General features: G+C 40.5%; 1 long non-coding RNA gene across 1 annotated transcript in view; it reads right to left on the reverse strand.

The window, feature by feature from the left end:
* LOC121140804 overlaps positions 1–22959 on the reverse strand; it is a 101715-nt gene extending 78756 nt beyond the window's left edge. The window contains exon 1 of the long non-coding RNA XR_005877725.1: positions 22854–22959. This is a non-coding gene — a long non-coding RNA (uncharacterized LOC121140804). The remainder of the gene's footprint in view (positions 1–22853) is intronic.
* Positions 22960–27251: the final 4292 nt, after the last annotated feature.

Genomic DNA, 27251 nt, shown 5'->3' on the forward strand with positions numbered 1-27251 from the left:
TGTGGAGAGCCACCAATAGCCTTGGCAAAAGGCTTGTTTGTTTGGGGGTTCTCATGAGACCTCTTTGGCCAAGAATCTGATTTGATGTGAACCATTCCCAAGACTGAAAGCTTCATTTGGTGATCAGAGATGTCCAGTTGAGTCTCCGTCTTCCTTATTATTTGGTGACTTCATTCACATTGCCTTCATTATATGTATCTATTGTAAGAAGCTTATTGTTGAGAGATATTTGTTTACACTATGTAAAGATATGTCACTGTGATTGGTGTAATAAAAAGCTAAATGGCCAATAGCTAGGCAGGAGATATAACAAGGACTTCTGGACAGAGAGAGCTCTGGGAAGAAGAAAGATAGAATCACCGGTCAGATGAAAAGAAAGCAGAACATTACAGAGTAAAGGTAACCAAGCCATGTAAAAGAACCAAGATTAAAAGATATATATTAACTTAAATTATGAGCTTATGGGACAAGCCTAATCTATAGGCCAAGATTTTATACTTAACAGGTCTCCATGTTATTTTTTTGTGAGCTGGTGGCCCCCAAAAATCTGTCTACAGATTCAACTGTACGAGGTTTCCAAACTACCTCTCAAAAGGCCCTTAATTTTAGCTGTCTCTCCCTATATTCCCTCTCTCTTGACCTCCTTCCCCTCTCATTTGACCCTGACATTCCAGTCCTTGCACACCCATCTATATATTCTGTTTCCCAATCCTAGGAAGACACCTCCCTAGAAAGACAACACTAGTCCCTTACTCTCTACCTAACGTCTATGGTTATACAGACTGTGACTTGCTTTCATCAGTGACTTAACATCTACTATCTACATATAAGCAAATACATACCATATTTGTCTTTCTCAACCTGTTTTATCACTTAGGATGGTATTTTTCTAGTTCAATCCATTTACCTGCAATTTCATTTTTAACAGCAGAGTATTACCCCACTGTTGTGTCTCTATACATTCTATGAGTATGTGCCTAAGAGTAGCATAACTGGATCTTGAGATAGATTGATTCCCATCTTTCTGATGAACTGCCTCACTGATTTCCCTAGTGGCGGTGTAAATTTGAAGTTCCACCAGCAATGGATTTGCTTTCCTGTATTCCACATCCTCGTCACCATGAGCTTTCACCTGTTTTCTTGGTCTTAGTCATTTTCATTGGTATAAGATTAAATCTCAAGGAATTTTTGATTTGCATTTCTCTGATGACTATAAATAGCGAACATTTCTTTAAATGCATCTCAGCCATTTGAATTTCTCCTTTGAGAATTCTGTTTAGATCTATGTACCATTTTTAATTGGCTTATTTGCTTTCTTGATGTTCAGTATATTTTTATTTCTATATATATTTTAGATATTAGCCCTCTACTGAGTGTTCAGCTGTTAATTTTTTCCCATTCTGTAGGATGCCAGTTGTCTAAGTGACAGTATCCTTTGTCATGCAGAAGTTTCTCAGTTTCCTGAAGTCCCATTTATTGATTGTTGATCTTATTTCCTATGTTAATGGTATTTTATTCAGAAAGCCTTCTCCTGTGCCAATGAGCTCAAGGTCATTCTCCACTTTCTCTTCTCTCAGATTCAATGTATCTGGTTTTATGTTGAGGTGTTTGATACATTTGAAACTGAGGTTTATGCAGTGTGATAAGTATGAACCTATCTGGATTCTTCTAAAGCAGCCATCCAGTTTGACAAGCACTATTTGATGAACATGCTATCTTTTCCCAGTGTGTATTTCTGGCTTCTTTATTAAAAACAATCAGGTGTCCATAGATGTGCAGACTTATTCTTGCATCCTCTTGTATATTCTGTTGTTGTCCCATATCATGGTGACACAGGCCAGCCTCTTCACATGCTCCAAGAGATGGGGTGGTTGGTGGAGTGGGTCACCTGGTTCTGAGTCTAGGTAGTGATTAGGTTGGTCAGTCAGCCAGCTCTCCCTCATCCTCAAAACCAGAGTAAACTCTCCAGTACCACCCCAGATATTTCACCCTATGTAGTAAGCAGCAAGTGGAGGTACCAGTTCTCCTGCTTTCATGACCTCGAGTTGTTTCACCTACACCTACACCACCAGGATCAACTCTACTATCTTGCCCAGGAAAGGTATAGGTGCCACTCCACGGAGTGCTGCAGCTGGTGAGAGGCAGGGACCAGCTCTCTCACTTTAATGACCTCAGGGACAACTCTCCCAGCTGCCACAGACCACAAGGGGTATGAGAGTGCCTTCTCTCCCTTGCCCATGCTACCCTATGGCAGATGAGAGGCAGAGGCAGATTTCTCATGCTTACATTCTTGGGACCAGCACACCAATGTCCCTGACCTATGGAGTCAGCGCTACTCAGTTGCCTAGGCAAGGTACAGGGCCCCTCTCCCAAAGGCTGTTTCTGGTGAGAGACAGGGTTAGCTCTCTTACCTGCCATGGATGCCAAGGGGCAAGGGGGGCATATTTCACTCATCCTTGCAATCACATGGCCAATGAGGGATACAGGACCCACTTCCAGGACCTCAGGGCAGGCTCCCCCATGCCACCATCAGCAGGGTAGGCTCCACTCTGATGCCTAGGTGAGGTGCAAAGCTTGCTCTCCCTAGTGTTGCAGTTGGTGAGGGGCTACATCAGTTCTCCCACCTGCCACAGGTGGTGAGGGTCAAAGGTAGAAGTGTACCTTTCTCTTGCCCATGCTGCCACATGGTGGATGACAAGAGCAGGATCAGCTCTCCCACCCTCGTGCCCTCAGGGCCAATTTGCCCTCACCCCTGAATCAACAGTCAGTTCTGTCATGTTGCCCAAGTGAGTTTCAGGGACCCACTCTCTCTAGTGCTGCAGCTGGTAGAGGGCAGGACCAGTTCTTCCTAGTGTTGCAGTCAGTGAGGGGTGGGTCCAACTCTGTGCAACCCTATCCTTTTGTCCTTCAGGAGCCACAGAAATCATCATAGGACCATGGCTGCAGCAGGGTCACAGGTCAGTCCCATATATCACCATGGCAATCAGGCCATTGACCTCAGCCCACTCCTCACTGCTAATTTGGCTGATGTTGGCCATGTGCTTGCTATAAATTGCCACCTTTATTATTGAAGTGTGTCCCTTGTATTCCTAATCTCTACAGAAATAAGATGATCAACCCTAGAACAAAAAGAAGAAATAGCACAAGGAGTAGATAGCAAGAATTAGTCAAATTGAGGGCACAAATCATAAACTAGAAACAAAAAATAATACAAGAATGAATGACAGGAGTTAGTTTAGAGAATCTTTTAGAAAATCAATAAGTTTGACAAACCTTTTGCTAAATAACTACAAGTCAGAGAAAGACTATCCAAATTCACAATATTAGAGATGAACGGGAGAACATACAACAAACATAGAAGAAATCCAGAGAATCATAAGGGCACACTTAAAAACCTGTATTATACTAAATTAGAAAATCTTAAAGACATTAGTAATATTCTCAAGGCATATCATTTACCAGAATTAAATCAAGATTAGATAAACAATTTATATAGACCTACAATCTCTAGTGAAATAGAAGCAATCACTAAAAAGTCTCCCAAACAAAGCCCAGTGCAGAATTCCACCAGAATTTGAAAGAACAGTTAGGGCCAATCCTCCTCAAATTATTCTACCAAGTAGAAAGAGAAGGAACATTGCCTGGTTTATTTTACAAAGTCATGGTTACCCTGATGCCAACACACAAAAAAAGACCTAACAAAAAGAATTACAGAACAATTTCCCTTATGAACATACATGCTAAAATTCTCAATAAGAAATACTTGCGATCAGTTGAGGAAGGCTTGCTGGAAACTCTGTTGAACCGTTCCTCAAATTGCTGAAGAGGGTCAGGGTGAACTTATTAAGGGGAGATCAGAGTCTAATTAAGCTGTTCCTGCGGCAGCATCAGGTAAACAGGCCAGCTTCCCAGCCTGTGTTCCAGTGCCTGCGGATCACCTGGGAACTGCACAGAGCTCCCAATCCCAGCGGGAGCCAAGCACCCCAGACTCCAGGTCTTCTCTCCCACAAAGGAGACCAGGAAACCAGAGGAGCCAGGGAGACCAAGGGAATAGCTGTTCCGGATCAGGTACAACAGGACCCAGCATAGGGTTCAGGGGACGAGGTAGGAGGCTAAGCGCCCCAGATTCCTGTTCTTCTTCTCCACCCACGGGACCAGAACGAGGACAAGGAAGAGAAGAACCACCAGATTATTGGACTTGCTAGCACCCACCAAAAGGGAACTCTGGTCCCCAGACCAGTAAGGGGCTCTTTCTGCACCCACTAGAAGAAGAGATGGGAAAGAGACAATACAAAAACACACTCAGCAACAGAAAAACAAATATGACACCACCAGATTCTAGAGACTCCACACCAGCAAGACTCAAACATTCCAATGCGAACGAAGCAGAAGAGAACGAACTTAAAACCACTTTCATGAAAATGATAGAGGCCCTAAAAGACGATATAGGAAAATCACTCAAAGAAATGAAAGAAAAACAAACCAAAAATGCAAGAAATTGAAGAAAAAACAAATCAAAAAATGCAAGAATTGGAAGAAAAAACAAACCAAAAAAGGCAGGAAATGGAAGAAGAAACGAAGCAAAAAATGCAAGAAATCGAAGAAAAAACAAACCAAAAAATGCAAGATTTGGAAGAAGAAACATACCAAAAATGGCAGGAAATGGAAGAAGAAACAAACCAAAAAAAATGCAAGAAATGGTAGAAAAAACAAAGCAAAAAATGAAAGAAATGGAAGAAGAAACAAACCAAAAAAGGCAGGAAATGGAAGAAGAAACAAAGCAAAAAATGCAAGAAATGGAACAAAAAGCAAACTAAAAAATGAAAGAAATGGAAGAAAGAACAAATCAAAAAATTCATAAAAGGCAACAAATGGACGAAAAGATAAACCGAAAATTGCAAGAAGCAATGCAAACACTGCAAGGGTTGAAAACTGAAATAGAGACAATAAAAAAAAACGCAATCTGAAGAAAGGAAGAAAATAGAAAAGCTGGGCAAACAGTCAGGTACTACTGATACAAGCATTACCAACAGAATAGAAGAGATGGAAGAATCTCAAGTGTTAAAGATACACTAGGAGAAATGGATTCATCAACCAAAGAAAACCTTAAGTCCAACAAATCCTTAACACAAAACATCCAGGAAATATGGGACACCATGAAAAGGCCAAACCTACGAATAATAGGAATAGAAGAAGAAGAAGAAATCCACCTCAAAGGGGCAGAAGACATATTCAACAAAATCATAGAAGAAAACTTTCCCAACCTTAAGAAAGACATGCCAATGAAGGTACAAGAAGCCTACAGAACACCAAATAGAGTGGACCACAAAAAAAAATCCCCTTCCACATAATAATCAAGACCCCAAACATACAGAATAAAGAAAGATTATTAAGAGCAGCTAAGGAAAAAGGTCAAGTAACATATAATGGCAGACCTATCAGAATTACACCTGACTTCTCCATGGAAACTCTGAAAGCCAGAAGGTCCTGGATAGATATTCTACCTACACTAAGAGACCATGGATGCCAGCCCAGACTACTATATCCGGCAAAGCTCTCAATCACTGTAGATGGAGAAAACAAGATATTCCATGACAAAACTAGATTCAAGCAATATGTTTCCACTAACCCAGCCCTACAGAAAATTTTGGAAGGAAAACTCCAACCCAAGGAAGCTAACTACAACCAGAAAAACATAGGCATTAGAGAAAATCCCTCTCTACCAACAGCCAAAAGAACAAAGGGGTGAAATTCCACACATAATTCCACCAACAACAACCATTGCAAATCGAAGAAGAATGAGCAATCAATGGTCATTAATATCCCTCAATATTAATGGCCTTAACTCACCCATAAAAAGACACAGATTGGCAGAATGGATTCGAAGACAGAACCCTTCCTTCTGCTGCATACAAGAAACACACCTCACCCTCAAAGACAGACATTACCTGAGAGTTAAAGGTTGGGAAAAATTTTTTCAATCAAATGGACCCAAGAAACAAGCAGGGGTAGCAATCCTAATATCTAACAAACTAGACTTTAAAATAAAAACAATCAAAAGAGATGAAGGAGGTCATTACATACTCATCACAGGTGAAACCCACCAAGATGACGTGTCTATCCTGAACATCTATGCCCCAAATACAAAGGCATCCACATTCATAAAAGAAACATTATTTGAACTTAAATCTCATCTAAAGCCCCACACAGTTATAGTAGGAGATTTCAACACACCACTCTCACCACTAGACAGGAATACCAGACAGAAACTCAACAAAGAAGCAAAGGTTCTAATAGAAGTAATGGCCCAACTGGGATTAATAGACATATATAGAACATTTCATCTCAAAAATCGACCACATACTTGGCAACATATCAAACCTCAGCAGCTACAAAAAAATTGGAATAACTCCATGAGTCCTATCAGACCACCATGCTTTAAAATTAGAATTCAACAACAACACAAATTGCAGAAAACCTACAAACTCATGGAAATTGAATAATGCTCAACTGCACCATCCCTGGATGAAAAAGGAAATAAAAAAAGAAATTAAAGACTTCCTAGAATTCAATGAGAATGAAGACACAACATACCCAAACCTATGGGACACTTTGAAAGCAGTGCTACGGGGGAAGTTCATCGCACTAAGTGCCCACATGAAGAAACTGAAGAACAGTTATACTAGAGAATTAACAGCACAGCTGAAAGCTCTAGAACACAAAGAGGCAAACTCCCCCTGGAGGAGTAGATGCCAGGAAATAATCAAATTGAGGGCTGAAATCAATAAAGTAGAAACTAGGAAAATAATACAAAGAATCAATGCAACGAAGAGTTGGTTCTTTGAGAAAATCAACAAGATAGACAAACCTTTGTCCAAACTTACCAAACAACAGAGAGTGAACATGCAAATTAACAAAATCAGAAATGAAAAGGGGGACATAACAACAAACTCTGAGGAAATCCAGAGAATCATTAGGTCGTACTTTGAAAACCTGTACTCCATAAAATTCAAAAATTTAAAGGAAATGGATGACTTCCTGGATAACTATCACTTGCCAAAACTAAATCAAGAACAGATAAGCAATTTAAATAGACCTATAACCCCTATGGAAATAGAAGCAGTCATCAAAAGTCTCCCAACCAAAAAAAGTCCAGGTCCAGATGGCTTCAGTGCAGAATTCTACCAGAAATTCAAAGAACAGCTTATACCAATTCTTCTCAAAGTATTCCACACAATAGAAGCAGAAGGGTCTTTGCCAAACTCTTTCTATGAGGCTTCAATAACCTTCATCCCCAAGCCACACAAAGATACAACTAAGAAAGAGAACTTCAGACCAATATCCCTCATGAACATTGATGCAAAAATACTCACTAAAATACTGGCAAATCGGATCCAAGAACACATCAAAACAATCATTCACCACAATCAAGTAGGTTTCATCCCAGGGATGCAGGGATGGTTCAACATACGAAAATCCATCAACGTAATCCACCATATAAACAAGCTGAAAAACAAAAATCACATGATCATCTCACTAGATGCTGAAAAAGCCTTTGACAAAATCCAACACCCCTTCATGATAAAGGTCTTGGAAAGATCTGGGATAACAGGGACATACTTAAACATAATAAAAGCTATATACAGTAAACCAACAGCCAACATCAAAATAATGGACAGAAACTCAACGCAATTCCTCTAAAATCAGGAAAACAAGGCTGTCCACTCTCTCCATACCTTTTCAACATAGTACTTGAAGTCCTAGATATTCCCATATGACAACAAAGGGGCATCAAGGGGATACAAATTGGGAAGGAAGAGGTGAAACTTTCACTTTTTGCAGATGATATGATAGTTTACATCAATGACCCAAAGAACTCTACCAGGGAACACTTACAGCTGATTAACACCTTCAGCAAAGTGGCAGGCTACAAGATCAACTCAAGAAAATCAGTAGCCCTACTATATACAGATGATAAAAGAGCTGAAAAAGAAATCAGAGAAACATCACCCTTTACAATTGCCACAAACAACATAAAATACCTTGGGGTAGCGCTAACCAAACAAGTGAAAGACCTGTATCGCAAGAACTTTGAATCTTTAAAGAAAGAAATTCAAGAAGCCCTCAGAAAATGGAAAGATCTCCCATGCTCTTGGATAGGTAGGATCAATGTAGTAAAAATGGCAATCCTGCCAAAAGCAATCTACAGATTCAATGCAATCCCCATTAAAATCCAAGCACAATTCTTCACAGACCTTGAAAGAAAAATAATCAATTTTGTATGGAAAAACAAAAGACCCAGGATAGCGAAAACAACCCTGTTCAACAAGGCAACATCCGGAGGCATCACCATCCCTGACCTCAAACTCTATTATAGAGCTATAGTCCTGAAAACAGCTTGGTATCGGCACAAAAATAGACAGGTAGACCAATAGAATTGAACTGAAAACCCTGATATTAACCCAACCACATAGAAACACCTGATTTTTGACAAAGAAGGTAAAGTTACACAATGGAAAAAAGAAAGTATCTTCAACAAATGGTGCTGTAATAACTGGATGCAGACATGTAGAAGATTGTAGATAGATCCATATCTATCGCCATGCACAAAACTTAAGTCCAAATGGATCAAAGACCTCAACATAAATCCAGCCACACTGAACCTCTTACAAGAGAAAGTGGGTGGTACCCTTGAACGAATTGGTACAGGAGACAGCTTCCTGAACATAACACCACTAGCACAGACAGTGAGATCAACAATTAATAAATGGGACCTCCTGAAACTGAGAAGCTTCTGTAAGGCAAAGGACACAGTCAGCAAGACAAAAAGGCAGCCCACAGAATGGGAAAAAATATTCACTAATCCCACATCTGACAGAGGGTTGAAATCCAAAATTTACAAAGAACTCAAGAAGCTAGTCTCCAAAACATCAAAGGACTCACTTAAAAAGTGGCCTGCAGAACTAAATAGAGAGTTTTCAATAGAGGAGTCTAAAATGGCTGAGAGGCACTTGAGAAAGTGCTCAACGTCCTTAGCCATCCGGGAAATGTAAATCAAAACAACTCTGAGATACCATCTCACTCCTGTCAGAATGGCTAAAATCAAAAACACCAATGACAATTTATGCTGGAGAAGTTGTGGTGAAAGGGGGACACTCCTCTGTTGCTGGTGGGAGTGCCAACTGGTTCAGCCACTTTGGAAATCAGTATGGAGATTCCTCAGAAAAAAATGGGAATAAACCTACCACAAGACCCAGCAACTCCAGTCTTAGGCATATATCCAAAAGATGCCCATTCATACAACAAAGATGTCTGTTCCACTATGTTCATAGCAGCTTTATTTGTAATAGCCAGAACTTGGAAGCAACCTAGATGTCCCTCAACCGAAGAGTGGATAGAGAAAATGTGGTACATTTACACAATGGAGTACTATTCAGCAGAAAAAAAAAAAAAAAAACAATGGAATTCTGAGATTTGCAGGCAAATGGATGACACTAGAAGAAACCATCCAGAGTGATGTAACCCAGTCACAAAAAGAGAAACATGGCATGTACTCTCTCATATATGGATTTTAGACATAGATCTGGGGAGTGCCAGCCTACAATCTCATGGCCAGAGGGCCTGGGAAACAGAAACTTCATTTAGTGGCTGATCGAAGAAGAGGCAGACTCCCTCGGTTAAGTACTGAGCTGAACTCAAGAAAGCCAGTAACAGAGAGGGAGGACTGATGACCAAAGGGATTAAGACTGGGCTGGTTTAACCCCCCAGAAACAGCTGACCAGACAAAGGTTAACTCTTGAATCCCAGGCATCAGCCTGGGAATCCAGCATGGGACTGATCAAGACCCCCTGAATGCGAGTGTCAGTGAGGAGGCCTATGTAATCTATTGAGCCTTGGGCAGCAGATCAGTACCCATCCCGAGTATACACACGGACTTTGGCCTCCCATCCAACAATGTGAGGTGCACTCTCACCCTGAACTCTTGGGGAAGGTTCTAGGCCCTGCCCTATATGAAATGACAGACTATAGACACCCCCATGGAGGGCCTCACCCTCCCTGGGGGAATGAGGGGATAATGGGGTGGTTGGGGGGGAGGGCACGGGAGGAGGGGAGGGAAAGGGAGAGGGACCTGGAACTGACTTGTGAAGCAACCTTGTTTCTTATCTAAATTTAAACTGAAAAATAAATAAATAAATAAAATTTTTTAAAAAAGGTACTATTAAAAAAAAAGAAATACTTGCAACTGATTCCAAGAACACATCAAAAAGATCATCCATGATGATAAAGCAGTCTTCATCCCAGAGATGCAACAATGGTTCAGGGGAATGTGGGCTCTGCTCAGGCCCTAACTCCCATCCATCACCCCCTCCTTGGATCTTCCTTAGCCTGCTCCTCACATTGAATGGACACACCCAGACAGGAAGGACATGAGTCCTTCCACACCCCACTCTTGGCTCACCTACTGCACTCTGAATCAGCACTCAGCTTGAAGAAGGACATGAGTCCTGCTCCACCTCATCTTGGCTCCCTCTCTGCAATGCACTGTGCTTGAGTGGGGAGAATACCAAGAGAAGCAAGACCATTTAGAGTTGCAAACACTGGAGTCTTGGTTCGCATATGCCATCGGGAGACCAGAGGAGATGGAGAGACGATACATGTACCCACTAAAAGAATGGATGGTAAGAGGACAGTATAAGAACAAACTCAGTAATAGAAAGACCAATATGACAGCACTAAAACATAGAGACTCCACATGAGCAAGACCTGCAAAGTACAACGCAGATGAAGCAGAAGAGAAGGATCTTAAAAATTATTTGATGAAGATGATAGAGAACCTCAAAGAGGAAATGAGAAAAAATACATGAAATGGAAGAAAAGACAAACAAAAAATTTCAAGAAATAAACAAATCTCTTTTGTTGTTGTTTTTTGTTTTTTTCAGACAGGGTTTCTCTGTGGCTTTGGAGCCTGTCCTGGAACTTGAACTCATAGACATCCACCTGCCTCTGCCTCCTGAGTGCTGGGACTAAAGGCATGGATCACCACTGCCCAGCCAATAAACAAATCTAAAAGAATCTAAAGAGAACAACAACAACAAAGAAAAAACAACCAAACAAGTGAAGGGTGAAACAAACAACTAAAACAGTTCAAGATTTGAAAGCTGAAATGGAAACAGTAAAGAAAACACAGAATTAGGGGATGCTGGAAATACAAAAGCTGGGTAAACCATCAGGAAATATAAATGTAAGTATAACCAATAGAAAACAAAAGAAGGAAGAGAGAATCTCAGGTGTTAAAGACTCACTAGAGTCATCGGCCAAAAGTAATCTCAACTCCAACGAATCCCTAACACAAAATATCCAGGAAATATGGGACACTGTGAAAAGTCAACCTAAGAATAATAGGTATAGAAGACGGTGAAGAAATACAGCTCAAAGGTACATAAAACATATTCAACAAAATCATAGAAGAAAACTTCCCCAACCTAAAGAAGGATATGCCTATGAAAGTACACAGAATACCAAATAGGCTGGACCACAAATAGGAGTCCCCTCACCACATAATAATCAAAACATCAAACATACAGAATAAAGAGAAAATATTAAGAACAGCAAAAGAAAAAAGCCAAGTACATATGAAGGCAGACCTATCTGAATTACACCTGACGTCTCGATGGAAACTATGAAAGCCAAGAGGTCTTGGGTAGATGTTCTACAAATACTAAGGGAACATGAATGTGCCAGCCCAGACTACTGTACAGCTTTCAATTACTGCACATGAAAAAACAAGATATTCCATGACAAAACCAGATTACAGCAATAAATATCCACAAATCCAGTCCTACAGAAAGTACTGGAAGGAAAACTCCAACCCAAAGAACATAACTACACTCACAAAAACATAGACAATTGATAATCCCACCTTACCAAACACCAAAAGAAAAAAAGGTGGGGGGAGGAATCCACACATAATTACACCACCAACAACAAATTCAAAAAAACAAGAATCAACAATCAACGGTCATTAATATCCTTCAATGTCAATGGTCTTAACTTGCCTATAAAAAGACACACGCTAACAGAATGGATACCAAGACAGAATCCATCCTTCTGCTGCATACAAGAAACACATTTCAATGTCAAAGACAGACATAACCTCAAAGTAAAGGGTTGGGAAAAGATTTTCCAATCAAATGGACACAAGAAATAAGCTAGTCTAGCAATCCTAGTATTGAACAAATTAGACTTCAAACTAAAACCAATCAGAAGAGGTGAAGAAGGGCACTTCATAGTCATCACAGGAAAAATCCATCATGATAAGTCTCAATTCTGAACATCTATGCCCCAAATACGAAGGCACCCATATTGGTAAAAGAAACATTACTAAAACTCAAATCACATATAAAACCTCACACACTTTTAGTAAGAGGCTTCAACAATCGGCTCTCGCCACTAGACAGGACCACCAGACAGAAAATTAACAAAGAAGCAAAAAACTATTAGAAATTATGACCCAGTTGGGATTAATAGACATTTATAGAAAATTCCATTCAAACACAAAAGAACATACTTTCTCAGCTCCACGTGGAACCTTCTCTAAAATTGACCACATACTCAGCAACACAACAAACCTCCACAGATACGAAAAATATGAGTGACCCCCTGTATCTTATCAGACCACAATGTGTTAAAGTTAGAATTCAATAACACAAATTACAGAGACACTACAATCCCATGGAAATTGAACAATACACAATTTCACCATTCCTGGGTCAAGGAAGAAATTAAAAAAGAAAATAAAGTCTTCCTAGAATTTAATGAGAATGAAGACACAACATATCCAAAATTATGGGACACTTTGAAAGCAGTGCTAAGAGGAAACTTCATAACACTAAATGAACATATGAAGAAACTGGAGAATAGTCACACTAGAGAATTAACGGCACAACTGAAAGCTCTAGAAGAAAAACAAGAAAACTCACCCCAGAGGAGTAGGCGCCAGGAAATACTGAAATTGAGGGCTGAAATCAATAGAGTAGAAACTAGGAAAGCATTATAAAGAGTCAATGAAACAAAGAGTTGATTCTTTGAGAAAATCAACAAGATAGACAAACATGTATACAAACTAACCAAAAGGCAGAGAGAGAACATGCTAACTAAAAAATCAGAAATCAAAAGGGGGACATAGCAAAGGACACTGAGAAAATCCAAAAAATTTGAAAATTTAAAGGAAATGGACAATTTTCTGGATAGACATCACTTACTAAAATCAAGAACAGATAAGCAATTTAAATAGAGCTATAACCCCTAATGAAATAGAAGCACTCATCAAAAGTCTCACAACCGGAAAAAAAAGAAAAAAACCTAGAGACAGATGGTTTCAGTATAGAACTCTACCAGAAATTCAAAGAAGAGCTAATACTAGTACTGCTCAAATTGTTTCACACAGTAGAAGCAAAAGGGACATTGCCAAACTCTTTTTATGAGGCTACAATTACCTTGGTAACCAAGCCCCACAAAAACACAGCTAAGAAAGAGAACTACAGACCAATATGCCTCATGAACATTGTTGCAAAAATACTTAACAAAATACTGGCAAATCGAATACAGGAACACATCAGAAAAATCATCCACCATGATCAAGTAGGCTTCATCCCAGGAATGCAAGGATGGTTCAACATACAACAATCTATCAATGAAATGCACCATATAAACAAACTGAAAAAAAACCCACATGATCATCTCACTAGATGCTGAAAAAGCCTTTGACAAAATCCAACTCCCCTTCATGATAAAATCTTGGAGAGATCAGGAATAACAGGAACTTACTTAAGCATGATAAAAGCAGTATATAGCAAACAAACAGACAACATCAAACTAACTGGAGAGAAACTCAATGTGATTCCTCTACAATCAGAAACAAGAGAAGGCTGTCCACTCTCTGCATCCATATCTCTTCAATATTGCACTTGAAATTCTAGCTAGAGCAATAAGACAACAAAAGGAGATCATGGGGATACAAAATTTAAAGGAAGAAGTCAAACTTTCATTATTTGCAGATGATATGATAGTTCACATAAGTGATCCAAAAGACTCTACCAGAGAAGTCCTACAGCTGGTAAATACCTCCAGCAAAATGGCAGGATACAAAATTAACTAAAAAAATGAGTAACCCTACTATATATAGATGATAAATGGGCTGAAAAAGAAGTCAGAGAAACATCACCCTTTACAATAGCCACAAAAAAAATAAAATATTGTGGAGTAACACTTACCAAACAAGTGAAAGGCCTGTACAGTAAGAACGTTGAGTCTTTAAAGAAAGAAGATACCAGAAAATGGAAAGGTCTCCCATGCTCTTGGATAGGTAGGATCAACATAGTAAAAATGGCAATCTTGCCAAAAGCAATCTACAGATTCAGTGCAATTCCCATCAAAATCCAAACACAATTCTTCAAGACCTTGAAAGAACAATACTCAACAATACATGGAAACAACAATAAATAGCCACAACATCCCTGTACAATAAAGGAACTTCAGGAGGCATCACCATCCCTGACTTCAAGCTCTATTATAGAGCTGTAGTCCTGAAAACAGCTTGATATTGGCACAAAAGTAGATAGGTAGGCCAATGGAATCAAACTGAAAACCCTGATATTAACCCACACACCTACAAACACCTGATTTTTGACAAATATGCTAAAGTTATAACAATGGAAAAAAGAAAGTATATTCAACAAATGGTGCTGGCATAACTGGATGCTGGCATGTAGAAGACTGTAGATAGACCCTTATTTATCACAATGCTCAAAACTTAAGTCCAAATGGATCAAATACCTCAACATAAATCCAGCCACATGGAACCTCTTAGAAGAGAAATTGGGAGGTTTTTTTTGAACAAATTGGTACAGAAGACTGCTTCCTGAACATAACACCAGTAGCACAGACATTGAGATTGACAATTAATAAATGGGACCCCCTGAAACTGAGAATCTTCTCTAAGAAAAAGGACACACTCAGCAAGTCAAAACGGCAGCCCACAGAATGGGAAAATATCTTCACCAACCACACATCTGACAGAAGGTTGATTTCCAAAATATAAAATGAACTCAAGAAGTTAGCTACCAAAACACCAAACAACCCAATTAAAAAGTAGGGTACAGAACTAAAGGGAAAATTCTCAATGGAGGAATCTAAAATGGCTGGAAGACACTTAAGAAAGTGCTCAACATCGTTAGCCATCAGGGAAATGCAACTCAAAACAACTCTGAGATACCACCTAACACAGGACAGAATGGTTAAAATCAAAAACACTAGTGACAGTCTATGCTGGAGAGGATGTGGAGAAAGAGGAACACTCCTCCATTGCTGTTGGGAGTACAAACTTATAGGACCACTTTTGAAATTAGTATGGGGGTTTCTCAGGAAAATGGGAATGAATCTACAAGATCCAGCAATTCTTCTCCTGGGCATTAACCCAAATAATGCACATTCATACAACAAGGACATATGTTCAACTATGTTCATAGCAGTGTTGTTTGTAATAGCCAGAACCTGAAAGCAACCTAGATGTCCTTCAACTGAAGAATGGATAGAGAAAATGTAATACATTTACACAATGGAGTATTACTCAGCAGAAAAAAAACAATGGAATCTTGAAATTTACAGGCAAATGGATGGAACTAGAAGAAACCATCCTGAGTGAGATTACCCAGTCACAAAAAGACAAACATGGTATTTACTCACTCACATATGGTTTTTAGATATAGAGCAAAGGATTAACAGCATACAATCCACGCCACCAGAGATACTAAGAAACAAGGAGGACTCCAAGAGAAAAATGGTAGAAGGGGAAGAGGACAAGAACCCCTGAGCAAATTGGGAGCATGGGGGGAGAGAGGAGGGAGATGGAAAGGGGAGAAGGAGAAAAGGGGGGATGAGAACAAGGGGACTGAGACAGGGGAGGAATAGAGGACGGCAAGACAGGAGATAACTTGATAAAAAGAGCCAGTACAGGTTTGGGGAGAAGTCTGGAACAGAGGAAATGGTAGAAGATCCACAGGGATAACTCCAATTAAGAATCTAGGTAGTGACGGAGAGGCTGCCTTTGTTGCCCTTCCCCTATAATGAGATTGATGACTACCTCAGTTACCATTCCTAGAACCTTGACCCAGTAGCTGATCGAAACAGAAACAGGCACCCGCAATTAAAAACACTGAGCCATACTCCCGGGGTCCAATTGCGGAGAAGGAGGAGAGATGACCAAATGAACCAAGAAGGTGCTGGAGATACCGCAGAAACAGTTGACCTGACCTAATGAGAGCATGCAGACCCTAGTCGTAAAGCTGGGGAACCAGCATTGGATCAAACTAAGCACTCTGAATGTGGGTGCCTGCTAGGAGGCCAAGGCAGTCTATGGAACCTCTGACAGTGGAGCCAGGGTTTGTTCCTAGGTCACAAATGGACTTTGGGAGCCCTTTCCCTAGGGAGCCATACTATTGCAGCCCAGATATGGAAAGAAGGGCCTGGATCCTCCCCCAAATGATGTGATGGACTTTGATGATCCCCCGTGGAGGACCTCACTATCCCTTGGGCTTGGGTGGGCCGTGGGTTGTGAGGTTGATGGAAAGTATGGGAGGATGGGAGGGTGAGGGAATGGGGGGATTGATATGTAAATAAGAGTGTTTCTAAAATTAAAAAAATAAAAAAGAATGGTTCCGCATACACAAATCAGTAAATGTAATCCACCATATAAACAGATTGAAAGATAAAGGTCAAAATTCTAATTAGTAATATTGGTATCATCAAAATAATTTATCTGTTAGGAATTATATGACCCTTGAATACTAAAAATGATCTATTTCTGGCTTCCTCTTTGTTATTAAAGTGACCCTTGAATGTCACCTCTCTGGACATGTCATTCAGACTTCTCTGTTGTGCTACAGTAACAAATATTCCCCCAACCTCCAAGTCCTGAAGTGACAAAGATTATTTTAATCACACTAATTTCACTAATGTGCCAGTAATCATATTCTAGTTATGTCATCAGGAGCCAGGCTAATAGAACAGATTTTTCTGGCATTTCTGGAGCCAGGAGATATGGAGGGCTCTCAGTGATACACCTAAGTGTTCTGCCCCAAAGATAGCATAGATCATTTGTTATGGTTCTTGCCAGAATCGTCACATCAAGCAATAAGGAGATGATAGAGAACAGTTATCAGAAGAGGAAAAGATGGAAAATATTTGAGTTCTATTGGATAGGTGTGATGATAAAATGGAGTCCTAAACATGATGACTCCATACCTAAAACCTTGCTAAGATACTATGAGATACTGAGAATGTGTGGAGCACATGTGACTTATCCTGTACTCAGTCTCCAACTCAGTGCCTACGGGGCAATTTTTATTAACATTTTCCCCTTTATTTTACATTCTGACTACAGTTTCCCCTCTGTCCTGCAATTCTCATCTACCTCCCCTCCCCATCCACCCTCGCCTCCTCTGTCTCCATGCAGAAAGGGGCAGGCCTCCCATGGGCTTGAACATAGCATGAAACATCAAGTTTAGGGAGGACTGAGCGCCTCCCCCTTACAAAGGTTTGGCAGTGGAATTCATGGACTACTTACTGTTCAGATGATAGTCTTTTCTCTCTCAGAACTAGTGGGGGATGAATGTAAACACACAAATTTCAGCCTAGCCCTAGTCCCATGCCTGTATCTGGCCTATATCATTAGCATGTTCCCCCAGTTTAGTTTGAGCTGTTAAATTTTCTCCAACAAGTAGCACATGAATAAATTTTCATCTTAATAATTGCTTTCTTCTGCCCTGTAATATTTGTTAGCATTTCATGAAAGAATATTGATATATGTAATTAATCACGGTAATACCAGCTTTCCAGAATATTAATAATCTTAAAGCACAAATAGAAACACCTAAATTCATATGGCCATTCTTTTTCTTTTCTCTGATAGGACATGCATTTCTCTCTCTCTCCTCTCCTCAGTGTGTGTGTGTGTGTGTGTGTGTGTGTGTGTGTGTGTGTGTTATAGTAGTAGTAGTAGTAGAAGTAGTCGTAGTAGTAGTAGTAGTAATAGTAGTAGTAGTAGTAGTTTCATACTTGAAATCAACAATTAATTTGCTCTTTGGAAAAGAGATTGATGCATGTGTTCAAGAAAAAAGTTGAAGAAACATTATTATTCACCTAAAATATGCCAAACTATGTATGAGATATAAGGATACAGATATTTCTTATGTGGTGGAAGTTTCCTGAAATGTAACTAATAATCCATATAGTGATCATCAGTATTTATGAATGTTCCTAGTTCTAGAAAAACAAACAGACAGCCCCTGGTGAACTGATATCCTAAAGGAGGGTTAGGAGTTAGGCAGTACATATTATGGAAATATACACACCAGTTTCCTGTCTGTTCCTGCTGCTATGAGGAAGATGATGTGTGGTAGGGAATGAGCCTCTAGTAAAGGGAAAGTTGTAAGTGATTTTGCTAAGGTAGCCAAGAAGCCTGCCCAATGAGTAACTTCCTGGTAAGAAGAGATTTCCATGGAAAAGTTGAGGAGTAAATCAGGGGTACCAGAACATACAGATAAACATAGGAATGAAAGGTCTCTATTTAAAAACCCATTCTGACAGTACCCTATCATACAAGGGGGAGATCCAGAACCAGGAAATCTAGAAGCAAGAATCGACAGAGCTTTGGCCATGCCAACTTTAATTGGCTATTAAAGTTCTAAGCAAAGAGGCTGAAGAGAAGGTTCATCAATTAAGGGCTAACAGTTTGGTTTTTTTTTTTTTTTTTGCAGAAGACCTAAGTTCCATTCCCAACATCCATATCAAACAGTGCATAACTACCAATAACTCCAGACCCAGGGAATGTGACATGCTTCTGACCTCAGGCACATGTACAGACATAGACACACACATGTGCACATAAATAGTAATAACATTTTAATTCAGGTGCAATAATCAAATAGTGATTGTATGCCAAACCTCTAGTCTAAAGGAGAATTCAGACCAGCAATACAAAGCCTAGAGTCATTTACAAACCAAGTCAGAATAAAATGTCTTTTTCAGCGACCCCTGAGTGGCCTCCCTGGAGCACATGCTGGCCAAGAAGTCAGTGTTGTGTGAAACTAGTAGTGAAAGAGATGCTGCAGTTAATTATCTTGGACGTGTCACTGCCAAGTTAGATGTTCCACTGTACCAAATAGTAAACTCAGAACCTGTGAAAGGTGGTGTGTATGGTCCTACGGTGAAGATGTGTGAATTTCCAAAAGGGAAAAATTCAATTATCTGAAGGTGCAGTCTGTAAGGATATGTTATATTCTGTTTTAATTACAATCAACATTTGAATATAAGTGATTTAAAGAAAAACAGCAGTGTGTTGTACATTGAGGGCCAACAGAGAGCTCAGCTCATTGGAGTCATCTGGTGATCAAACTAACTGAGCAGCCACCATCTCAAAAGGGAAGGGCTTATGAGGGTCTCACAGCAACTGAGTATTCCATCCCTTCTTCCTCTGGCAACACATAAGGTCCTCTGCTAGTCACATGAGATCAAGGAGCATATCCTACCATGCCCATCGCTGTGCATTTTCGCCTCCATGGTTTTTATAACAATCACTATTCAGAATGGGGAAAACAGGGATAAATAATTCATGTCACATAACTCATCATACTTAGCAACAATTCTACCAATGAGCTTCCATCCTCCTTCGTACATACAGAAATGGAAAGCACAGAGACAATCAGGGGCCATGGCAAAGGTCCCACAATGTGTAGACACAAGAGCCAAGAAGTCAACCCAGGCAAGACTCCAAAGCCATTCTTATTCTTTCCACAATGCCACACTGTCATTTGTGACCACCTACTTTCCCTTTTAAATGAGCAGGCATTTCATCCTTGCCACAAACACACACCCAAATCCGAGAGTGGACGCTTTGTTTGGATATTATGTTTGAGTCAGAGAAGAGGAATAAGTGCAGCAAATATTATTGGCTCAATTGTCTTTGGCATTTTTTTCTGTGAGAGAAAAAAAGAAAAAGAAAATAAGAGTAGAGAAGGGACCTCCAAGATCGCTGGGGATCTGGGGATTATTTTTGAGGCGTCAGCAGAAATTGGGACATTTGTCAGCCTGCCCAGCCTGAATTTTCTATCTCATTGTGTTGATCCCTAAAGAACCACAAATTGGTTTTCACTTCACCATCCCTAATTTTATTTGTAAAGGTATGTATTAGAGAGACTAAAATATGATTATGGGTTGTTTCAACAAATAGCCCAAAGAGCTAGCTGTATATACTGGTATAGGCAGAGTACTTCCTGGTTAATGTTTCAAGTTTATCAGGTGGGACTTCCCTCATGCAAAATCTTGCACCTTGCACAAGATTGTCTTTAGGATAGAAAAGCAGAAGTATTATCCCTGCTTCCTCAGGAATCTGACTTAAATTTTCTATAAGTCAATGCACTGGTTTAAGTGTGTCATATTTATTTGGCAAAGGTTTTAGCTTATTACAACGAATCTGCATCCCTAATTTCAGTCCTAATCCTGAGAGACATCTGACTTATTGGGCCTGGAACTGCCTTAATATCATCTGGTCTCTGAACAAAGATTCCATTTTTCAGGGCTCAGAGATGTTAAATTCTGAAACAAAAGCCCCAAATTATAGCAGCTCCCTCTCGATAAGGACAGGATATATTAACTCTTGGTTATGAAGCCAGGGAAGCTTCTATTTCCCAGACCCATAAGCAGCCTTTTCAACATGGATACCTGCACAGATAAAGCAAAGGTGGAAACATGGATGGCCATGATCTGATATACTCACTAATCAAGTACATTGGTTTATAGGCAGGTTAAGTCAGTTTCCTCGAGCAGCATAAGCAACACTTGTGTTCTAGTTCTTGAACAAGACTTTACATGAAGGAAGCCCCAAATGGTAAAACCCCTCACTAAAAATGTCCATTGTGAGGTGTCCCTATCAGATACTTGAGCAAAGAGAAATACCTGCAGTGAGTGGCAACCCCAGCAGGTCTCCCCAGTTAGCAATGCTCAGCTGTGGTCAAACCTAAACAGTACCAGCAACTCATCCCATATAAAAAACAATAAGACATTTTGGACTTCTGGAAGACTGGGTAGAAAATTTACTCCACGAACCTGCTGGAGCACAAGAAGATACTGTTTCCACGAGACACCCTCCTCACATCTCTGATATCCTAGTGACAGGTGAATGCAATAGCTGTGTACCAATGCATCTACCTGCTTCACTAGGCATACAGTTTCATAAACAAGCTTCTACACAGACCCTTTGTGTATCACAGCTGGCATCAGGCATATATACTAGGCAGTCAAATATTTGCCTTCTCCAGATAGCCGTAGACGTTTCCTATGTTCCACACTTGATTTGTTGTCGTACATTCTTTGCATTCTACACAAATCAGTCAGCTGGGACTCAAGTAGCAAACTACCTTCTCGATTTTTCCAGATCAAGGAAGTCCTTGCCCTCCATTTGATGCCTACTGGCTGAGAATAGTAGGTGTCCTCTGGGGCACCAGAAAGTAAGACTTAGACTTGGAAAAAAAAAAAAGGCAGTGATTGATTACCAATGTCTATCCACAGAAACAGGCTATGAGAATAGGAAATGGTTCTCTTTGAATGATGACTAGAGTAGAGTTCAGAATTCCGAGTGGTGAATAAAGTGATAATGTAGACTTACCATCACCATCAAGCCTGAGATAGACCTTATATATATGCCCTCATGTACTCTCATAGACACACACACATGCACACACTCATACACACACACGCATATACACACATTCACAGTAGTCTCAGAAGTGGCTCATCCTACAAAACAGTCCAAAATCCAGGCCCCTTATCTAATCCATTGAGAAATTGAGATGGGAAACTCCTATGTTAACAACCAAAGTGCATTCCAAATAACTCAAAATAACACAGTAAAATAAATTTCAGTCACCGTCACTGCCTCTTAGTCACCATGTATCTAACAAAAGAGGTGGGAGGGGGTGTCAAATGGGCTCTGCAGTGCATTGTTAATGCCAAAAGTCTGAGGGCTTAAAAGGTTTTTTTGAGGTTTTCTTGTTTTGTTTTGTTTTGTTTTCATCAGAATAACATGGCAAGAATAGCAATTGGGATAGCAGCCCCTGAGAGCCTCTCACCTTACACACCAGTGTTATAACAGATTTCCTCTCCATCCTGGTGCTGAGCACCATGGTCAGCCTCCCATCCAAAACCTTAAAATGTGGGGAAAGTACTTGGCTAGTCAAGCACGCTGTGTGAGCTGTTGTGAGTTGTGCTAAGTGAGTGACCACAGAGACAGGAAGCGTCAGAACTGTTTGGGGAGCCACCCTGAGCTGCCTGCTGAGCCTGCACTTGACACATTCAACCCAAATCCTGCTGCTCTGCTCTTTGAGTGAGACATTGGGTCTCCTGGTCTGAAAATGAAGTACTGGCTCTAATGAGAGCACTGCTCTGCCCTGCCAGTAACTCTATATTCCCACACCCCCAAACGCAGTTTCATTCCTGCGTTTGCCTGGTGCAACATCTTAGCTGTGAGAAATTGTGATTTGTAGTAGATTTAAAACAAGTTATTTCCTAAAGAAGAAATGACTCTAAAGAAAAATAAAAGCTCCAAAATGAAGTCACTTCTGTGTTCCTCAATTCCTTTTTGTTTTTCTTCTCAAGATCCAAGGGGATTAGCTAAGATGCACACCAATAGATTAATTAAAATTAATAATGGTCATGGTCCCAAGCAGTGTCAAAAATTTTATAAACACCCATTTATTTAAGCTCCATGTCAAGCCCATGAGAGGGTTTTTAGTACTCACCCTGTTCTTGCAGATGAGAACAAAAGCTTAGAGAAGTGAGTGAATTGTCAGGGTTACACACAGCCAGACTGGAATCAGGAAGTGAGACACCTGTGTGGGAAATTTAAAGAGGCATTCACTCTCAAGACTGTTCGAGCACAGGGTTATATCACCTGGGAGTGTAAATGTCCCCTTAAATTTTCCATCAGCCTCCCTTGCCCCATTTAAGTGTGGTGCCATAGCGACAGCAAAACTCAGCTTCACCCTGGTGCCAAAGCTCCTGATCATGCCACCTGTGCTCCTGTAGAATCAAAAACCATTCTGCCCATGATGCCTTGCTCCAAAAAGTAAACCTCTGCATTGATACTTAAGATTGTGGGTGAGCTGTTCAGCCATCCAAGTCCAATAGACAAACGTGGAGATGTGTTGTGTGCACATCTTCACACATGCACACACACACACATAAGCACACATATGTACATACACATACCCCTCTTGCTAGAAGGAAGCAGCTGTCATGGGATCAAAGGGCAATCCAATATACAAAAAGGAAAAATGTCATTGTATCTGTCACAAATATAAAGCAAGAAAGTGCTAAAACGTCATCATTTTAAATCTAAGTTATTGGACCCTTTGGTTGTGAAAAGAAAATATAGAGCCAACTTCATATAAGTGTAGAAACCAAAACCAAAGTCATGATGTATTACCATGAGCAGTTCCACAGCCCCAGCTCTGTCCGCTCTGCTCTGGATGGAGCTGTAGAGGATCAAGACTCACCAGGGCAGAGTAAGCATGTTTCTCAGAGCCCTAGGTATGACTTCACTGAATTTCAACATCATTTCTGTCGGGCAGAGATGAGAGACCAGCTTAGGCCCCTATTAAACAGAGCACTTCCCCAACTTAAGGGAACAGGGGGTGGTGTGTGGGAATTCCACAGAGCCTGAGTTTGTTAAAATTACTCCAATTATAAGACATATTACCTAAAATGGCTCTTTTCCCTTGCCACCCACAATTTCCCATTGTAATTTTCATTTTCTTCCGAAGACCACTTAAACCAAAAAAAAAAAAATGAGATACTTACTCTGCAAATGGGTATCATCCAGATGATGGACAAGATGCCAGGCCTGCGTGTCCTGTGGAGTTGAGTTGGTGTATCAGACATCTGTTAGAAGCCACTGCAGACAGTAAAGGGATGGAAAGATGTCAAAAGAAGAACATGAGAAGAAGAAAGCTGTGGTATATACACATCTGGAGAAAGCCAAAGATTACCCTGGGAATCCTAAGAAAACAGTCCCTTAAATTTTAATACCATTTTGTTTCAGTCTGAAAAAACAAAATTATGGCTTTTCAGGCTAGGATGTGGCTGAGTGGTAGAACACTTGACGAGCATATGTGAGGCCATGGGTTTCATCCTAGCATCAGAAAAACAATGACAACAATGTCATAAAGTGGAGTGTGACCCTCAAGAGCCAGAGACAAGCTGATCAATCACACTGAATCAGCAGTCAAAGAGCAGATAGCAAACTGGAAGTAGGACTAAGCTATGAAACCACAAGGCTTGCCCTCCAGTGATCCACTTTTCCCAACAAGGTTCCACCTCCTTGTCATTTCACAGCTGTTCCAGTGTCAATAGCTAGGGACCAAGTGTTCAAACACACTAGCCTGTGGGAGGCAGTTCATATTCATACCACATCAGATTCCACCCTAAGTACTGTATGTTCTGCTTCTGCAATGTAGCAACAGAGAATGGTGGGATTCCCATGGTATGTAAGTAACATTTCATCACTTTAATCTGTAAAGACTCATTAGAGCTTTGAGGTTCCACATCACCTGGGAACTATGTAGAAAACCAAGTCCCTGGTGCCTGATCCACACCAAAGCAATCAATTTGTACTTCAGCAGTGCCACATCCAGCACAGCAGAAGTTAAAACTTGATTTTCCTGGAAGAGAAGAACAGCGACCAAGCAGACAGCAAGATTCACAAGGACACTAATGTTTTGTTTTACATTGAAAGGAAAACAACCTTATTTTATGGTTTGGAATGTTTAAAGGGCAGAGTGGGGTCATTGGGGATATCAGGTCATAAGGTCATGAAGCTACCTCTTGAACACATTTCCCCCAAAAAGTGTCTACAAGGAGCTCTCCTCTGAGAGCTTCTGGCTATCAGATGCCAGGCAGTCTGCTGCAGGGACAAGTGAATTCCAAGGGGAGGATTAACTGATTCACTGTTGCCCTTGAATCTAGGTTTGACCTTGAAAGCTTTACAGTCACTCCATGTAGCAACACACCAGGACTCCCCTGGGCATGATGAAGTCTGAGATGCACCATCATGACTCTAAAGTCAGAGATGGAAAGTAAAGAAAGATATTAAAAATAGCAACCACACCACTGATACCAAGGCAGAGCTGAAGTCTATTTAGGACATTCTGTGGGTTTTCTACCTCTGCTCTATTGATCTTTACAGTGACCTAAAAGGAATGCATTACTGTTTCCATTTTACAAGTGAGAAATTGATTCTCAGAAAAGGTCAGTAACTATGACTCAGTCATAAATGGCAAAGTCAAGATCTTCAAAACCAAAGCCTTAGATGTGAAATTACACTACTTCTAAGTGTGCTTTGAAATGCTCTTAGGGTAAAGAATCCATAAACTTTCTGGAATTGCTTGGACTTAGGGATGTGCTTCTGAACATTTCTATAGTTCTGAGACCTCTCTGTATCAATAAATCCTCTAGAGACTCTCCAGAAAAATAAAATGTCTGCCTCCCCACATTATAGGCCACAAGGTAATAAATATACTATAATCTATTAAATGAAATGTGAACAAAGAGAAAAATCATTTAAACATACCGGTCCACTGGACACTCAGTGTATAAATTCATTAAACAGTTATATCATGGTTAGTACAATCAGATCTGAAAGCTCATGATAATACAAAACCCTTGGCACTACCTCAGACCCTGTAAGAACAAAACAGGAAAAATATACATTGCAGGTTATAAGGTCTATTTGCAATCAAGAATAAATTCCTGTCTGCATAAAACTCAAGTCAAAGAATATCTAAGACCTCAATGTAAAACTAGACAACTGTTCTAGTAACTGGGAACACGGAGCCTGAAGCAGTCATCTTCTGTTACTATGCAAGGCCTCAAAAGGAAGGATTGAGATTCCAACCCAGCCACAAAACCTTCAACCTACAGTTTGTCCTGCCTGCAGAGAGTTCTGGGACTGGAACCTAGCAGAATCATCATCAAAGAGGCCAGAGAGACTTCATCCAGCAACTTATGGGAGCAAATGCAGAGTCCCCCAGCCAAACATTGGGTGCAGGTTGGGGAGTCCTGCACAGGAAAGGGAGGGAATATCAGAGGAGCAACAGAGGTCAGGGTCACCAAGAGAACATAACCCACAGAATCAATTGATAGGGGCTCATTGGGGGCTTGTAGAGACCAGGGAGCCTGTAGCGGTGCGACTTAGGTCTCTTCTACCTATATGTTATGACTGAGTAGGTTGGTGCTCTTCTGAGGCTCCTAACAGTGGGAGTGGGGACTGTCTCTAACTCTTTTGCCTACTTATGGGACCCTTTTCCTCTTATTTGGTTAGCTAGTCCAACCTTGATATGATGGCATGTACCTGTTCACATTGTATCATGTTAGTCAGTATTTGACAGAGGGAACATGGATCTGGAGGAGAAGAGAGATGGAAGGAGAGCCTTGGAGGAGAGAAGGGAGGGGAAACTGTTATTGTGATGCATTATATGAGATAATAACAATAATAAATAATAATAATAGTACAAAGAATAAGTTCCTTTTTGTTCTATGTTTGCTTGATCCATCCACACTGGATATGCTTGATCACATGTGAATGGGAGGTACGTGGGCAGGAAATAAGTCAGAGTCTACACTTGCCCCTGATTGAATGTAGATGGGAGGTACACAGGCAGAAAGTACATCAGGATATATGCTTGCCCTTGATGGGACCTGATGTGAAATATGGTGGCTCCATGGTTTTGCCTTTTTAAGTCCCTGCAAAATGTGACTTGCGGCCAAGTGCCAAGTGCTCCTGGCCAGAGCCCATCCTCCTGGTCAGTATCTAATTAAGCCTGCTTAAATTTGGCCTCAGACAGTGGTAGTGGCCTTCTTCTTAACAGAACAATGTCTTAAATATAAACCTAAAGGCACAGGTAGCAAACACAGATTATACACATGGGATGCACAAAAGACTGCACATTCTCTTCTTTAAGTCACATTCAGCACTGTCTAAGAAGCCAAAGATCCTGGGAAGCTCACTAGCCAGCAACCTGACTGAGACAATGAGCTTCTGGTTCAGTGAGAGTGAGAGATCCTGTCTCAAAAATAAATAAACAAAACTGGAATAAGATCAATCAAAGATTACCATCATCAGCCTCTAACCTCTACCTTCA

Source organism: Mesocricetus auratus, unplaced genomic scaffold (assembly GCF_017639785.1).
Source record: "Mesocricetus auratus isolate SY011 unplaced genomic scaffold, BCM_Maur_2.0 Super-Scaffold_100006, whole genome shotgun sequence".
Taxonomy (NCBI): domain Eukaryota; kingdom Metazoa; phylum Chordata; class Mammalia; order Rodentia; family Cricetidae; genus Mesocricetus; species Mesocricetus auratus.